At 44.4% G+C, this 15590-nt stretch overlaps 1 long non-coding RNA gene across 2 annotated transcripts in view; it reads right to left on the minus strand.

Moving 5' to 3' along the window:
* The window catches only part of LOC135311530 (uncharacterized), a 35167-nt gene extending 19782 nt beyond the window's left edge, over positions 1-15385 (minus strand). For both annotated transcript variants that reach the window (XR_010371166.1, XR_010371165.1), the window contains exon 1: positions 15279-15385. This is a non-coding gene — a long non-coding RNA (uncharacterized LOC135311530). The remainder of the gene's footprint in view (positions 1-15278) is intronic.
* Positions 15386-15590: the final 205 nt, after the last annotated feature.

Consider the following 15590-nt stretch of genomic DNA (forward strand, 5'->3'; position numbering starts at 1 on the left):
GATATTTATAAACTACATATTTATGAGAATTAACTGCCTTGCATTACCCACTTCTTCTCTATGGATCATTGTGGAAAAACACAACCAAACAGCAAACACAGTTACTGACCTCTGATGCCTTACAAGCAAAGGATTTCAAAAAGCTTCTTAAAACTTTGGAAATATTATTTACATTTCTTCAATGTGAAAATACAGTTATAGGAAGGTTAAAAGGCTGGTTCACATTTACACTACAAGTTAAAAGCAGAACTGGAAAGAAAGCCAAGCATGGTCTGAGCCCAAACCTTATGCTCTGTCCCTTAAAAGTAACCCTTCTCACCTTCACTGGTCTCGTTAACTTGCCATACCCCTACATAGCTGGAATTATATTGGGATATTTCCCATAGTTATGAGCTACCAGATGCTTTAGATCAGAGCGTTGACATTTGTGCCAGGAGCTGCTTTTCAACAGGATTTGTCCAGCTCACCCAAATAGAGCTTTTGGTTTCAGAGAAAAATATCCTTTCGACACAATAGCAATATTACCCATTTTGCAGAGGGACATTATTTAGGAACCAGTACTGATCTGCAATGGGCAACTGAGCTCCGCTCATTTAAAAAAATGGAAATAATGAGTTGATAATGACTGGACTGAAAGGTCCCGCAATATATATGGTATTGCTCAGAGAAGGCAGGAGGCAGAAAAGTCAGGTGGGCAGCTTGGGGCACAGGTTTTGAGGGAGTGCAGGCTCTAATTGCACATCTGCCCCTAGAAAACTCTGTCACTTCACTTCTCTGCATTTCAGTTTCTATGAAACAGAAACAGAGGAGATGACAAAAAATTGTTTGTAAAGTGCTTCAAGGTCTGCTGATAAAAAGCATCCTGTGAGAGCTGGGTGTTATAAATATCCATACCTACATGAGACAGGAAGGATTAAATCAGATTCGCCTCTGGGGCTGCACAGCACTGAACTTTACTGAAAATGTCTGTCATGCCTAAATCCTACCTTTTGATAGAATATTGGCAGATATCCAATGCAAAAAAAAGAGATAGAAATAAAAAGGGAAAAGAGAAGGGAAAGCAGGACTGCCTCCAAGATCAAAATTAAGGGGCATTCTAGTATCATTGGAAGACATAACATTTATATTGATATAAGAAATATAAGAAATACTTTATCATAAATAAACGGGGAAATTTGAATTTGTCAGCATAAGTTGTTAAGGAAGGAAATAATTTATTAGATTTTTAAAATATAATAAGATTAGAGGTGTATTGAACTAATGGGAATACCCATACCTACATTAGGCAGATTTTTTTAAAGGGGTAGGAGTTATCATGCTATAGGGCATAAGGCACCTACAAAATTACTGAGACTAAAAAGAGACTTTGCCACAAGTTTAACTTACAGACTTAAAAGTTAAACTTACAGGATTTATGCCTTCATGTGTGGGGCATATTACAAAATTCAAACCTTCACATGAGTCTAGGTTTTGGCTGCTGACAGAGTCAGAATACTGGACTAAATATCATGTAGTCGAGGCCATCTGACCATTTGAATTCAATGAATTTGCATCTGGTGTGATTATTATTTATGATAGCACCATTCCACAAGTGGGCCCAACACCAAGAAGGACGGTCCCTGCTCTAAAGAGTTTGTAATCTGTGTCTTAGGGGAACATGGTAGGCAAGGATATTCTGGTCACAAGTTTGAGTATCTTACCCAAGATATTAAGATAATTTACCAAATCAGATAATTGTGCTTTCTTAGGAAGAAATCTCCATGTTTTTACCTTTCAAATCACCACATCCAAGATACCTTTTCATTGGTAAAACAGACAAGACATAACTGCATACAGCAATTTGTCTACTGGAATGAAATTTCCCACCAGGCATAAATGTGTCACAGCCTTTTTTGCCAGACAGGAGACAAATTGCATCAAGGTGGAGCAGGTAGAGGACCATTTCATTTAGTTCATCTTCTTCTAGTGGAGGTCTTTAACTGATGTAGTTTGGCTAAAAGTAGCTCACATCAACACAGGAGCTGGAGCTGGCTGCAAAATCCTAATGCCTCTGTTTGTATGAGACAAGAGTAATGTTTTCATTCTTAGGTATGTAGAACTTCAGACTAAAGGGAAGTGTGAGACTCTCCTCTGAGCTCAAGTGTCAGCGTTGATTAGCCCAGAGAGTGGTGGTGAATGGAGTCAAATCCAGTTGGCAACCAGTCACAAGTGGTGTTCCCCAGGGCTCAGTGTTGGGGCTGGTCCTGTTCAATATCTTCATTGATGATCTGGATGAGGGGATTGAGTGCACCCTCTGTAAGTTTGCAGATGACACCAAGCTGGGTGGAAGTGTCGACCTGCTGGAGGGCAGGAAGGCCCTACAGAGGGACCTGGACAGGCTGGATCATTGGGCCGGAGCCAACAGTATGAGATTCAACATAGCTAAGTGCTGGGTCCTGCATTTGAGTCACAACAACCCCATGCAGCGCTACAGGCTTGGGGAGGAGTGGCTGGAGAGCTGCCTGGAGGAAAAGGACCTCGGGGTGCTTGTTGACAGCTGCCTGAACATGAGCCATCAGTGTGCTCAGGTGAACAAGAAGGCCAATGGCATCCTGGCATGTATCAGGAATAGTGTGACCAGCAGGAACAGGGAGGCGATTGTGCCCTTGTACTCGGCCCTGGTGAGGCCACACCTCGAATCCTGTGTGCAGTTTTGGGCCCCTCACTACAAGAAAGACACTGAGGTGCTGGAGCGTGTCCAGAGAAGGGTAACAAAGTTGGTGAAGGGTCTAGAGAACAAGTCTTATGAGGAGTGGCTGAGGGAGCTGGGGTTGTTTAGTCCGGAGAAGAGGAGGCTGAGGGGAGACCTTATCGTGTTCTACAACTACCTGAAAGGAGGTTGCAGCGAGGTGGGGGTCAGACTCTTCTCCCTAGTAACAAGCGATAGGACAAGAGGAAATGGCCTCAAGCTGTGCCAGGGGAAGTTTAGGTTGGACATTAGAAAAAACTTCTTCACCAAAAGGGTTGTCAAACACTGGAACAGGCTGCCCAGGGAAGTGGTTGAGTCTCCATCCCTGGAGGCATTTAAAAGAAGGGTAGACATGGTGCTTGAGGATATGGTTTAGTGGTGGACTTGGCAGTGATAGGTTAGCAGTTGGACTCGATGATCTTAAGGGTCTTTTCCAACCTTAATGATCCTATGATTCTATGATTTATTTAAAGTTTGATGTATTTCTTTCCTAAAACAGCCCAGTTTTGAGCTGAGGATATAAGACATGGTGAATTGACTCCAAGGGGTAATCATCATTCCTGTTAAAAATATGTTCCTTATTTCCAGTTTAACTGGCTTAATCTTCCACACAACAGCTTTTTTGACATCTCTACCAGATTGAGGAGCATGTTATGGTAGAACTTAACCCCAGCAAACTTTAAACACTTTCAAGTAAAACCCACATTTGACCTGTATTTCTAGACCTCTTCTGTTACCATTTGTGATGACTGGTGATAGCAAAGCTATACGCAGACACTGCTGTGGACACCTAAATCTGGGGGCCTTAAGTTAAAACTGAATACTCTCAAATCTCACCTTTGGCATCAGGTATTTTCCCAGTGAAGGTATGCTCACTTGGCCATTAAGACAAGCTGGTTAAATACTGAGTCCAAAAACATTTTTCTGTCTCAGAGTAAAACATTTTGCAGGCTACAAATCACAGCATTACAGAAGAGTTGTGACTGGAAAGGACCCAGAGGTCCCTTTCCCAAACCCTGCTTGAGCCCGGGTGACCTTCAAAGGGAGAGAAGACGCCTCAGGGCTGTGTCTAGCTGAGGTCTGAATACCTCCAAGGGCAGACATCCCACCACCTCTCTGGGCAGCCTGTACTAGTGTTTGATCACCACCACTGTAAAAAGACATTTTCTTAGGACTAGCCAAAATGTCTTAATGATAAATTTCCCAAAAGCTACATGCTGAGGTTTTCTCTCTTGTTCCAGCGTTTTTCTTTACAGGGGACAAAAACTACATCTCTAGGTCTCTGCTCTTCTCAGACTTTCTCAGTTCTCCCAAATCTTTCAGAAACATGGTATCTTTGATATTGTATCCCTTAGGCCTCCTGAGGGAAAGCTGGTACAATTTCATAAGTCTCACTCACAACCTTTAAGATAATCCAGGAGTAAAGAATAAACAAAAACTGGAAAATATTAAAGAATGGAGACAAACTGTGAGGATTCTCTTAAGAAATTATCCTCATTGCTCTGCTTAGATTTGGCATCTCTTTCTCCCCACGTATTTCATGCTAATGAAAATAAAGTTCTTTGGGGCAAGGAAGTATCTGCTTTGGTGCTTTACCAAGCTTAGCAGGGAGGGGACAAGTAGATAATTTTTATAATAATTAATTACTTGCATCATCCACTGCAGAAGATTGTATGTCCCAATGCACTAGGCCTGAGCAATATGTATGAAAATCTTGGAGGTCTGAGCCCACAGCTGAAAAGCTTAAATTCTTAGGAGATACGTTTTCAGTTAAAGATTTTTATATTAGTACTTCAGATGTTTCAACAATAATTTGCTGAGGCATGCAAGGTAGCTCAGTTATAAAGGAAAGAGAGAGAAATAATTAATGTGTCCAGTTAGATCTTCTAGTTTCCCCAAATTTATTTTCCTTGTTGCTTCCAGAAAGTTTAACTAGCAAACAAATTAACAATAAGTCAGCAGCTGCTCTGAAGTTTCCTTAGTTACAAGAACAATCCTGTAAAGCAAAATAATTCCCCTTTGCACTGTTACACAGGCCAGTACAAACAATTCAGCCAACTGATAGCAAGCTTTTCTTTCCCTGAATAGTTTTTGCCATGTTTCAGTGTGTCTCCATGAAGGAATAATTATTGTAAATAACCGGTAAATATTTGTGGTGCAGCAATGTCTCTGCACCCCAGCTGAGACCATAAGCCCTTTATGACAGTCCATGTACACAAATAGAAAAGATGGTCCCAGCTCTGAAGGATTTCAATTTAAATCAGTAAAATAGACCTAGACAGGAGAAAAGCAGTACTGTTTTCACAGAATCACAGAATCAGAGAATGGTAGGAGTTGGAAGGGACCTCTGGAGATCATCTTGTCCAACACCCCTGCTTGAGCAGGCACACCTAGAGCAGGGGGCACAGGAACGCATCCAGGTGGGTTTTGAATGTCTCCAGGGAAGGAGACTCCACAGCCTCCCTGGGCAGCCTGTGCCACTGCTCTGTCACCCTCACAGGAAAAAAGATTTTTCTCATGTTTAGCTGGAACTTCCTGTGTTTCAACTTGTGCCCATTTTCCCTTGTCCTGTCATTGGGCACCATTGAAAAGACCCCAGTCCCATCGTCCTGACACCCACCCTTCAGATATTTATATGGTATTGATGAAATCCCCCCTCAGTCTTCTCTTCTCCAGGTTGAACAAACCCAGATGTCTCAGCTTTTCCTCATAAGGGAGATGCTGCAGCCCCCTGAGCATCTTGGTAACTCTCCGCTGGACTTGCTCAAGCAGTTCCGCATCCTTCTTAAACTGGGGGGCCCAAAACTGGACACAGTACTCCAAATGTGGTCTCACTAGGGCAGAGTAAAGGGGGAGGATAACCTCTCTCAATCTGCTGGCCGCACTCCTTTGAATGCAGCCCAGGATACCGTTGGCCTTCTTGGCCACAAGGGCACACTGCTGGCTCAGGGTCAGCTTGTTGCCCACCAGCACTCCCAGGTCCTTCTCAGCAGAGCCGCTTTCCAGTAGTTCAGCCCCCAGCCTGTACTGGTGCATGGGGTTGTTTCTCCCCAGGTGCAGGACCTTGCACTTGCCCTTGCTGAATTTCATGAGGTTCCCCTCAGCCCAGCTCTCCAGCCTGTCCAGGTCTTGTTGGATGGCAGCACAGCCTTCTGGTGTATCAGCCACTCCTCCCAGCTTTGTATCATCAGCAAACTTGCTGACATTATGCTCTATCCCATCATCCAGGTCATCAATGAATATATTAAGCAGGAGCGGACCCAGCACAGACCCCTGGGTTCCTAGTTTGCATGTGAGCTACTAAAGCCAATGAAATTTATAGAAATTAATTACCAATGGTAAATTACATAGACAATTACCTGTGGTTTTACGTGATGCCCCTATTAAAAGAGGAGAAACCTCAAAGCTGCCATACCAGCATGCACCACCGTTGCTGCAAGCCCATCCTTTCTCAGCAATTTAGGAAGTTTGCAATTTCTTTGTTGACCTATGGAAAGCAGTATGAGGTTGACCACACACTTTACCATGGTGTAGCTTGAAGTGTTTAGAGGGCTTTTCAACGAACACAGGAGTCTCCTAACTACCCCAGCCCTACTTCAGACCACGGATGAGACTACCGGGCTGTGTGTGCTCAAACTGGGAGACAACATCTCTTCATCCATCAGGGAGAAAAAACGCCTTACTAACTTTTTATATTCCTACAGTATTTCAGTTCTGGTTTAAAGCTAGGACTGAAATCAGTAATGTCCAGGACAAGAATGCCGAGGCTGTTCTTGGCGTATGCTGCCAAACTTAACTTGCAAGGAGATGGGCAAGAAATTCTTCAGGCTACATTACTGCACTGACACTTCCAGCCACACTGAGGGCTAAATTCTGGGAAAGCAGTTAGACGTTTGAAGAGATCTGTAACCTCAACCAAATCTTAAGGGAGTAAATAATCTGAATATGAAGGTAGGCCCAGGAAATCAGTGAATATGTGCCCTTCCTGCACTGTTCATAAAACCCAACAGAAAACAATGTCCCTTTCTTTAAAAGAGATGTGTGGATGCTTGCTGTGGAGGGCATGGTTTGCATTGCAATATTGCATTGCTTATAAAGCATGCAGCATGCTGAAATTTTGGGGTTTTGCATTACTTTTTCTCTGCTTTTCAACAGAAAATATATAATGGCTTCTACTTGTGAAAAAAATGTAAAAATACCACATATTACATTAAGTACTTCCTTTTAGGTAACAAATTAAAGTATACTTTGGAGTTTTGCAAATTCCTTTACTTACTTTTAAAATCATATACATGCATTTGCAAAAAATATTTGAATATATGTTAAAAAATCTGGAAGGTCAAAGTTTCTTAACACACAACAGGCTTTTTCTCCTATTGCCCCCTAGGACTAAACAGCCTACACATGGCATCGCCCTAGACATCGATTAGCTCCACACAACCTAAGAACAGACCGGTTCCATCTGAAATTGAGGCCAAGGGAGAGAAGAACTGTAAACCCTCAATTCCTGCTTCCCTGATGCAGCAAAGGGGATTCACAGCTCCCAGTACAGCGCAGGAAGCAGTTTCTGACCATGTGTGGGAGATGCAAGCTGCTGAAGAGACTTCCTTCCCTGCTGTTTCGTATCAATTTTGTACACTCTCAGAACTAAAAGAACTAAATATTCATACAATAAGGTGAAAAATGAGCATTCAAAGGTGACAGAGAGCAAATCATTCCTATCAACAGAGTCATGGAGTTGGGAGGGGAATCTACCTTGTCCTTTGACATCACATCAACATTTTGTCAAACCTGTCAGACCCAGCAACTGAGGGCTTCTGCATCCGATACTGGAGGGATGAATTACTGCCAGACCTTGACAATTATCTTGAAACATGAGCTATGCTTGAAGGGCTAAACTGCCTTCTCCAGCTCCATGCTTGGGTCATTTAGTTTTTCCACTGGTTCATTTAAGACATGAATTTAATTCCAGTCCCCATTCATTTTCTTTGGGTTGAGGGGGAGGCACAGCAATAGGCCATTTGCTGTACCAGTACTAGCAAGGGCCAGATATGCATCAAGGAAGATGTCCATGGAGGTTCGCCAGTGCTCGGACTTTTAGCTTAGAAATTTCCTATTACTCCAACTCTTAGCTAGGCAGTATTTGTCAGCTATTTTGTGGTACAGACAAAAAGCTCTGCTTAAACCCAAGCATTGATTGGCTATCAATGGCTACAAGCTGTTCAGAAGGGGCAGGTGAGGAATGAGGGGCAGAAGGGTTGCCCTCTACATCAAGAAATGGATAGAGTGTGAAGACATGTCTCTGAAGAATAGCCATGAGCAGGTTGAAAGCTTATGGATAAGATCCAGAGACCAAGGCAACAAAGGGGACCTTGTGGCTGGTGTCTACTGCAGGCCTCCTGATCAAGGGGAGCCTATTGATGAAGCCTTCTTACTCCAGCTACAGGAGGCATCATGTTCACAGGCTCTTGTCCTGCTGGGGGACTTAAACCACCCTGATATTTGCTGGAAGACTATCACAGCAAGCTATAGGCAATCCTGGAATTGCCTCCTGGAATGCATTGAGGATAACTTCTTAGGCCGGGTAATAGACAGCTCTACCAGAGGGGATGCAATACTGGACCTGTTGGTCACAAACGCAAGTGAACTAATTGGTGATTGGAGGCAGTCTGTGCTGCAGTGATCATGCACTGGTGGAGTTTGCAGTCCTGAGAGGTGTGGGTCAGGTGAAGAGTGAAGTCAGGACCCTGAATTTTAGGAAAGCAAAACTCCAGCTCTTCAAGAAGTTAGTCAATAAGACCTCCTGGGAAACTCCCCTCAGGGACAAGGGACCAGAGGGACACGAGCTGGCAGAGATTTAAGGATGCTTTCCACAGAGTGCAAGAGCTCTCAGTCCCCAGGTGTGAGAAATCAGGAAAGGAAGGCAAGAAAACAGCATGGATGAGTTGAGACCTGCTGGTCAAACTGAAGGGCGAGAAGGAAATGCACAGGCAGTGGAAGCAGGGACAGGTATCCTGGGAAGAGCATAGGGATGCTGCCCGGTTGTGTCAGGATGGGGTCAGGAAGGCCAAGGCATGGCTGGAGCTTATTTTGGCAAGGGGTGTAAAGACTAATAAGAGGCTTCTACAGGTATGTCAACCATAAAAGGAAGGTCAAAGAAAGTGCACTGCACCGATGCACATGACCAGCAAACTGGTAACTACGAACAAGGAGAAGACTGAGGTACTCAGCAACTTCTTTGCCTCAGTCTTCACTGGCACCCTCTCTTCTCACCCCTCTTGAATGGATGGACTGTAAGACGGTGACTGGGGGAGCAAGGTCCCTCCCACAGTAAGAGAAGATCAGGTTCATGACCATGTGAGGAACCTGAACATACATAAGTCTATGGGACCTGACGAGATGCATCCCAGAGTCCTGAGGTAATTGGCTGATGTAGTTGCCAAGCCACTCTCCACGATATTGGAAAAGTCATGGCATCAGCTGAAGTCCCCGAAGACTGGAAAAAAAGAAATATTGCACCCATTTTTAAAAACTGTAGAAAGGAGGACCCTGGGAACTACCAACCTGTCAGCCTCAACTCTGTGCCTGGGAAGATCATGGAACAGATCCTCCTACAAACTATGCTAAGGCACATGGAGGACAAGAAGATGATTTGAGACAGGCAGCGTGGCTTCATCAAGGACCAGTCCTGCCTGACCAACAAAGTGGCCTGGTCTGATGGAGTGACTACATCAGTGGACAAGGGAAGAGCTACAGATGTCATCTATCTGGACTTCTGTAAGGCCTTTGACATGGTACCCCACAGCATCCTTCTCTCTAATTTGGAGAGATATGGATTTGATTGGTGGACTGTTCAGTGGATGAGGAACTGGCTGGGTGGTTGCATCCAGAGGGCAGTGGTCAATGGCTCAGTGTCCAGATGGAGATCGGTGGCAAGTGGTGTCCCTCAGGGGTCCATACTGGGACCAGTACTGTTTAATATCTTCATCAATGGCATAGACAGTGGGATCAAGTGCACCCTCAGCAAGTTTGCAGACAACACTAAGCTGAGTGGTGCAGTTGACACACCTGAGGGATGGGGTGGCATCCAGAGGGATCTGGACAAGCCCAGGAAGTGAGCCTGTCTGAACCTCATGAGGTTCAACAAGGCCAAGGGCAGGGTCCTGCACCTGGGTCAGGGCAACCTCCAGTATCAATACAAGCTGGTGCATGAAGGAATTGAGAGCAGCCCTGCAGAGATGGACTTGGGGGTACTGGTGGATGAGAAGCTGGACACGGGCCAACAATGTGCACTTGCATCCCAGAGGGCCAACCATATCCTGGGCTGCATCAAAATCAGCATGGCCAGCAGGTCAAGGGAGGTGGTTCTGCCCATCTACGCTGCTCTGGTGGGACCCCACCTGCAGTGCTGAGTCCAGCTCTAGAGCTCTCAGCACAGGAAAGACATGGACCTGTTAGAGCAGGTCCAGAGGAGGCCACAAAAATGATCAGAGGGATGAAACACCTCTCCTATGACAAAAGGCTGAGAGAGTTGGGGTTAATCAGCCTGAGGAAGAGAAGGCTGTGGGAGATCTTACTGCAGCCTTTCAGTACTTAAAGGGGGCTTATAAGAAAGATGGGGACAAACTTTTTAGCAGGGCCTGTTGTGAGAGGACAAGGGTTAATGGTTTTAAACTAAAAGAGGGTAGGTTCGGACTAGATATAAGGAAGAAATTTTTTACAATGAGGGTGGTGAAACACGGGCACAGGTTGCCCAGAGAGGTGGTAGATGCCCCATCCCTAGAAACATTCAAGGCCAGGTTGGATGGGGCTCTTAGCAACCTGATCCAGTTGAAGATGTCCCTGTTCACTGCAGGGGGGTTGGACTAGATGACCTTTAAAGGTACCTTCCAACCCACGTCCCTGTTCACTGCAGGGGGGTTGGACTAGATGACCTTTAAAGGTACCTTCCAACCCAAACCATTCTATGATTCTAAGTTTTAAATTCAGCCCCAGATGAATGATTCCTCTCTAGACACATGTGGTTACCCCAGCAGCACTTCACCACCACTCCCTACCGTTGACCTCTTTCAAATTTCTGCATTTTACCCTGATCCATATTTCTTTATGTATCTTTCTTCTACTACAGTGGTCTATGGGATGTGCTCTGAGTGCCAAGCAAGTACAGCTCGGCTTGGAAAGGCTGACAAAATTATTGGCTCCACTTACATGAAGTTCTGAGTTTCTTCTGAAACAGATTCTCAGGATTCAAATTTATGCACTAAGACATCCAAAATCAGTCCTGATTTCTCTTAAAATGCCAAACTGAGGAGCTCTGGACCTGATTTCTGAGCAGTCAGACATCCGTGAACTGGGAGTGCATAGACACCTGGGTGCAACAAATGTACCAGCTACCCCAAACTAAGCTACCATCAGTGAGACTGATTTTATCCATCTTCCTGTCACTGAGATGCTCTGGTTTCCAATATAATATGTACCAGTTAACTCCACAAAGCAAAGACACAGGTTAAAGAGATTAATTTTGCTTGTTACTGATGCAGTTTCATTTCACCAGGACACTCAAAAGATCAACAGAGGGACAAGAGTCAGTGGTGCATGCCTTCCTCCTCACTCCAAGAAGGCGCTCCCACAAGAATACAGTATCTTGCAGCAGGAGGTTTTCCTAACCTCAGACTCACAACCAAGCTAACTGGGGAGATTAACTGGCTTTCATATACACCTCATGATGGGGCCACACTGGCAGGGCCCATCTTGCCCCTCAGACCCACCAGGATCAATGGAGAAGCAAAAGTATCACCACAGTGCTTCTGTGCTCAAGCCTCTCTTTTAGGAAAAGACAGTGGTGGAGGGAGAGGCATTATGGGCAGCGCTGGTCCCTCCCAGACCAAAGCACTGGCTTTCCTCATGAGCAGGTTTGGTGGGTAGGGAAGGACACGAAGCGTGACCATGTCTCAGTACTATTCCCCCACCACATTCCTTATGAAAGGCAAGGTGTGGAGACAGAGCCTTCCCAGGCTTTAAGACCTTTCCACCCATGGCATCTTTCTGGGCACAGCCTAGGAAGCTCGAAGCTGCAGCAAAAGCAGCTCTGGGTTTGACACAAACAGCAAATCCAACTACGGGTTACGGTCCATGTGGTTGTGGATAGTTGCCTACACATACAAAAGAAATGAGAAGACAAACCTTCTGAGTCGTTATATCAAAAAGTTTTTTTTACAGTTGTGTATGGATTAAAAAAATTACCTGTTGATCCAAGAAGAATATATTTTTGAATTTGTATAATTTTGTCTTATCCTAATGACAGCTTTACAAAATGTTATCAGCTACAACCAATATCCTTGCTCTAACAGACTTCTAAATTCTTGGACGTTTAAATTAATTGCTTCTGTCTCATCCAATTAATCTCCATTAACTATTTGTTCTTCTTAGCAATGAAATGAAAATGTACTTCCTAGCAACTGCAAACAGTAAGGTGATACATCTGAGAGGCAATTTAGCATTAATAAAGATTTGTGTACAGGACAGAGAGCTTTGGGATTTCAGTCTGACTGGCTTGCTCCTCCAGGATAAGGAATAACCACAAGCAAATGCTGTGACACTAAAGATGTAAAAGGGTTCTGAGCTCACAAAAATAAGACAAGAAAGTTAGATCACTGTGTTGTTCACAGTGATATATTTCACAGAAAACCTTTTGCAAATTAGCAATCCCAGAGGGAGCTGCTTTTGCACCTGGGCAAAAAGTGCCCATAGGCAGCACATAGCAGTTGGTGGCTGACCAACACGTCTAGTTGATGAATAGGTGACAGCTAAAACAATTTAAACATTAGAACCACTATTGCCTTATTCATCAAGTAATGGTTCTTTGTTGATCTGCCTGATTTCATCCTCCTCCCTCCAGGTTTAAAATTGTCCAGACACATGGAAAGCTTTGGTCCAGGGTGAATTTGGAGAGAGGCACCAGTCCATGCTGAAGCACAGACAGAGGGATTTATGCAGCTCTTTCTGCTGCTGAACAAAAATAGACCATCTCTTTCTTTTCTGCTGTTATCTCTCAAATGTTTTTAAGTGCTCTTCAGTACAAAACACCAGGAGAAGTGATAAAACTCCACTGACGTATTCTTTTTAATATATGCTAGAAACTTGCACCCCGGGCCAGAAAGCTGTTTGCAGGAGGAACATTTTATTAAAATCTGCACAGCAGTCCAAAAGGAAATAAAACCCCTTGTGTAAACCTATTGCTGGATAGTGTTCTAGAAACACCTTGTCCCATCAAGTCCAGGAAGAAGCTAGGCAGATTGCTTGCCTTTTACAATGGCTGTTGTTGCACCTGGCCCAGTCAGCTCATCAAAGCTCTGGTCCCTCTTGGAAGATGGATAGTGACAGCTGTTTTCGGTGTGTAAGACCCAGAAAATGCAGAGGAGTTTGCAACCAATGTTAATTACACTAGTGGTTACAGCAAACCTGCAAATTATTCCAAGAAACCAGGTGCGCTCCCAACACCATAACTGCATCTGTTCCAGCAACTTAAATGTGCATGAGACTTCTTCCTTGGCCCTGGGACAGCCCACAGTCACTCTACAACTCCCTGGGCCTCCACAATGAGGTGGTGTCAGACAAGCAGCCTGTTGGAAACCATCCTCAGCCCACACTAAATTTAGGCCTATCTAAGAGAGTGCAAGTTGGCCCTGGCCAAAATGGTGGTAACGACTGTGCCCAGCAGGTTGGGTCATTACAGGTACTGTAGCCTGTGGCCTAACACTGATTTAATATTACCAAAGTAGACAGCAAGCCTCAGGAACCAGGATTGCACCCAGATTTTTCTTCTTCCTTCCTGAGTGAGGTATTAGTGGGTTGTGACCTGGCAGCATCATCCATCAGTCAGACATCTAGTGAACTGGATCACAGCTGACACGGCTGCTTCCACATTCTCGTTCCTTTTCCAGAACAAACCCTACTATTTTAAGATAGCCGTGTACTCTCAATACCACCCAACCCCATCCAATCCAATCCAATCCCATCCAATCCAATCCTTTCTGAGCTATTACAGGTGTAAAGAGCAAAGTGTGGATTACTCACCCTCCCCCCCAAGATATATACTCTGAACTCTGGAGATAAATGTAGAAGTGAATCCATGATGGAACAACTTAGAGCTTCCTACCACATATAAATTGCATCAGTTTGCAGCATATAAATTACAACAGTTTATACTTCCTTGAAGGCCTTCAGTCAGTGGGCTAAATTGAGAAGGGATAAGTATGCAATACAGGGCTTTGGTAAATGGAGCCCAACAGAGCCTGTCTAAGGAGCTATTTTAAAAAATTAGTTTTAAAATGAGTCAGGATTTCACTTTTCATCTTTTTAAAAGTAGCAAAGGGGGAAAGCAGGAAGAAGAGGTTATGGCAAGTTGAGCATTGTTGCACTAGATTTCCCCTCTGATCTGTGGGTTGAGACAGGTAGCCTCAGATTTACAGCACTCTGTGCAGCAAGGCTTATGTACCCAATACATTTATTTACCGATTTTTTTCAGAGGGGTATGGTGCAGCGAACATGACCTTGTAAAAGACATGAGACACAACACCCATTTTTGTATTGATACTGTTTTTTCAGGGAGAGGATGCATAAAAAGAAATGCCTCGCCACAAGAAGCTGTTAGCCTGTGCTGCACTGAGGAAACCAATCCTAAAAAGCTCTCCTGAAACATGGGTGATGGGGGATGAGATGAGGGAGGACCAGGAGGCAATGACTGCTCTAGGAGCATGTGGAAAGTGCTGCCATATCATGCTGCTTGACGCACTCACAACACTATTCCCCCGCAAGGTATGACATCAACCATCTTGTAATTATTAACCTTTTCAGACCAGGGTCAGTGAGGCTGCAGGATGGGTTTTCTACCCATCAGATCTGATAGCGCTCCCTGCCTGGTCCTTGCCCCCCTGCAACACAAGTTACACTCAGGGCAGTTGCCCCCTTCTCTCATTTGCACAGCCTGCAGCAAAGGACTCAACCACAAGGAGGTGGGGGAAATGTGACAAAGGCACAGTACGGTCACTTTACCTGGTCAGCTTCACACAGCGGCACACGTGAGTATGCAAGATCAGTAGTATAGACCACAGCAATGAAATCAGGTTGGCAGCTACTAATACAAACATATTGCCTATCACTCATACAGACAGCACCATTTGAGGGCAATACCAATGTTTGCACATTTGAAAGAAAAGAGAAATTGTCCTGGTTTCAAGTGGATTTTTCTTTCTTCTTTTAGGACAGCTGATTCTACTTTTTAAGGAGGCAGGAACTGCCTAATTTGTTTCTGATTTAGATTACATTTATAATCCAATAATGCTCAGAAAGCCTGACCAGAGCCAAGATTACATATACCAGAACTGTGCAAGCTAAGGCTGGGAGGGTGCCAGCTAAGTTAATGGTTACTCCTGCCCTTCAAAACTTTTATTAATCATTTTTTTTTAACTGGAAGGCAGCAATTCTATTTTTAGGTACACCCCTATTCTATGCACAGTTTATCAGCATACCACCTGGAATTAATATTTACCTTATTCTTAGCCTCAGTTAAGATCAGCAAGTGTCTTCTGGTCAAGTGATCCAAGCGTATCCCAGACATGAAACATTCACTTCTGTTTCTTGACTTTTCCCTGCCACACAAGACACAAAGCCAAGGGGGCTCCTGTAAAACCCATAAGCTATGAGGGGAAGGTGGGTGGGTGTCCCCATACAGGTCTCCCTCCATTGCAGAGCAACAGCACTTCTGTGGTGCTGACGCTCAGGCAGAGGCAGACAACTGGAAATTTCTGAGCAAGTTAGAGCTATATTAGCTTTCTTACCAAATTGTCCATATTATGGGATC

This window comes from Phalacrocorax carbo, chromosome 1 (genome assembly GCF_963921805.1).
Source record: "Phalacrocorax carbo chromosome 1, bPhaCar2.1, whole genome shotgun sequence".
NCBI lineage: Eukaryota > Metazoa > Chordata > Aves > Suliformes > Phalacrocoracidae > Phalacrocorax > Phalacrocorax carbo.